Below are 2,648 nucleotides of genomic sequence, written 5' to 3'. Positions count from 1 at the left end.
GCTGTTTCATTGCTCACCATCGCAACTCCTTGCCTTACAGGCCAGCCTCCTTGGCTCACCTTCTCCACCTTCCTGGAGACCTGTGGGAAATTCTGGTACCCTCCAGGCCTCTTGAGAATCAGAGAGGCTTGTCAAAGAGGAGGCTAGCTCATGTCCTTTTTTGGTCTAGACTTGTCCTACTGAGATTGCTACTAGAATAGTGCTGGCAAGGGACTCAGAAGAGGCCACCTCCTCCCAGAGGTCAGGAGGAAAGCAGGTCATAAGTGCCTTGCCCCAAGTGGTCAAACTCTCTTGAGGTAAAATTGCCCTTACATCTTGTAGCATTTCTTCTCCAATGTGCTCTGGGAGAGCTAAGCACCTGTTCTAGATATCTAAGAGGACATTTTTAGAATACAGAAAAACCTTTTTCTCTCAAGAACTCAGCTCTTGGCACTGAAATCTTGAATTTCAAAACTATTGTTTCTGCTATGTTCTTTTAAAAAGGTAGGTTTTGAACATCACTACTGAGCACTGATTTTTGTTGTTTTTATCTGGAACTATCTCTCACCTCCCCCTGAAACAAGCTTCAGTGATTTAAAAGGCTTTGGGCTGTAAAAATAGAGAAATAAAAAAATATCTGGGGGTAATATTAGAAAAATATTCCCATAACAGCCATGGGCTGTTAGATTTTGTTTTGGCCTGAATAGTGTTTGAAACATTTAATTATCTACCAATAGTTTCTATTGGATGATTTGATCTAAAAAGCTGCACTTCTGCTTTCTCTTGGAGTCATAGTGACACTGGGCTGTAGTAGTCACCAGGACGCATGTCGGATAATACTGCCTGTCCCAGTTAGCTGAAGCCTTCCTGACCACCTCCTACATTTGCCTAATGACCCAGCTCCTGAAGGCATTCGTAACCTCTACCCTTGACAGTACTTTTAAGTTAACCTCAATGTCTTTCCTTGTCATATTTCTTAAAAGTTATTCCAGACTTTTTACCTTCCTTAAATTCCCTAACATCCATTCCCTTACATCCACCAAATGACCTATTTTATTGAGAAAACTGAGGCCCAATTTACTGACTCTTCTATCTACTCTCCAACCTACAAAGTTTTCTATATCTGTACAGATTTTGCCTCCACTCTCAGAGAATGAATAGTCCTCTTTTTTGGTCAAAGCAACCTCTTCGGTTATGCAATTTAAGAAACATAATTTTTAAAATAATTATAGAAATGACGTACCCTTATAACCATTCAACCAAAGTTAAAAATAAAAGTAATCCCCTCCACAAACCCACAATTTTACCACTCCCCCGAAGTAAATACTGTTAAATTACTGTTAAATATTTGGCTGATGTCCTTATTTTTCACACACACACACATACACACTCATATACAGAGTCGCCCACATGTATACCTAAACATATAGGTATACACATAATTTTATTGTATTTTTCCAAAACCGTGATTGTATATTATTGTATAATTCATTTTTTCCTACTTAACAGTGATTGTGAATGCCTTTATGTGTTAGTAGATATAGATCTACTTCTAATGGTTGTATAGTGTTGAGCATGTCATATTTAGCAAACCTTTTCAAAAATTACAAAAGTAATGACTGCTTGCTAAAGTTAACCCAGATTATACAGAAGTGTAAAAAGTGAAAGATTCTTCCCTTTCCATACTTCCCCACTCTCACTCTCAAGGGGTAACTTATTAATGGTTCACTAGGAATCTTTATGAACTTTAAAAAAAGTCAGATATACTGAAGTATAATTCACATACAGTAAAATTCACCTTTTGTGGTGTACAAATGCACATAATGGGGAACTGACACCACAACCGAGATGTATAACCTTTCCATTGCCACAAAACATCTCCTTTGTGCTCTTTTATAGTGACTTCTGTTCTAACCCCCAGTCCTGGCAACCACTGTTCTCTTTTCTGTTCCTATAGTTCTGCTTTTTCCGGAGGGTCATATAAATGGAATCACACGGTATGAAGTCTTTTGGGTGTGGCATATTTCACTCAGCATAATGCATCTGAAGTTTATCCATGTTGATGTGTATTATCAAATCCTTATTTTTTCTAGTATTTTGTTTCCAGAAATGGGATCATGCCATAACTGGAATTTATATATATGTGTATATATATATGCTTACTTAAATATTATATACCTACTCCATATAATTTATTATGTCTAGATCTAATTCTTTTTAATAGTGTCCCAGTTTTCCATTATATACTTGCTACATAATGTATTTAACTGTTTTTCTCTTAATGGATATTCAGGTCATGTCCAAATTTTTCACTATTTCAGGCAAGTATAAAAGTATGAACCAGTAAAATACATACTTATTTATAATTTTTTCTGTATTTCTATAACATAGATTCTTAGAAGTGGAATTCCTGAGTCAAAAGTCAAGTATATTTAAAATTTTGATAGATTTTTCTACATTGCCCTATAAAACTGTTTAAATTCTATCAAACATGTTTGAGAATGGCTTTTTCTTCAAAACCTTACCAACAGATCTGTTTAAAGTAAATATAAAAAATAATATCATTTGTGGGCCGGTAGTATTACCTATATGATGTGTTCTTATTTGGGAAGTGCCAGTGTATCCTTAGTCCCTGGCCTAGAGTCTTTTTTATGTTTAATGCTGGATTT

Source organism: Pteropus medius, unplaced genomic scaffold, assembly GCF_902729225.1.
Source record: "Pteropus medius unplaced genomic scaffold, Ma_sr-lr_union100, whole genome shotgun sequence".
In the NCBI taxonomy this organism is placed as follows: domain Eukaryota; kingdom Metazoa; phylum Chordata; class Mammalia; order Chiroptera; family Pteropodidae; genus Pteropus; species Pteropus medius.
Note: the sequence above shows the minus strand (reverse complement) of the source record.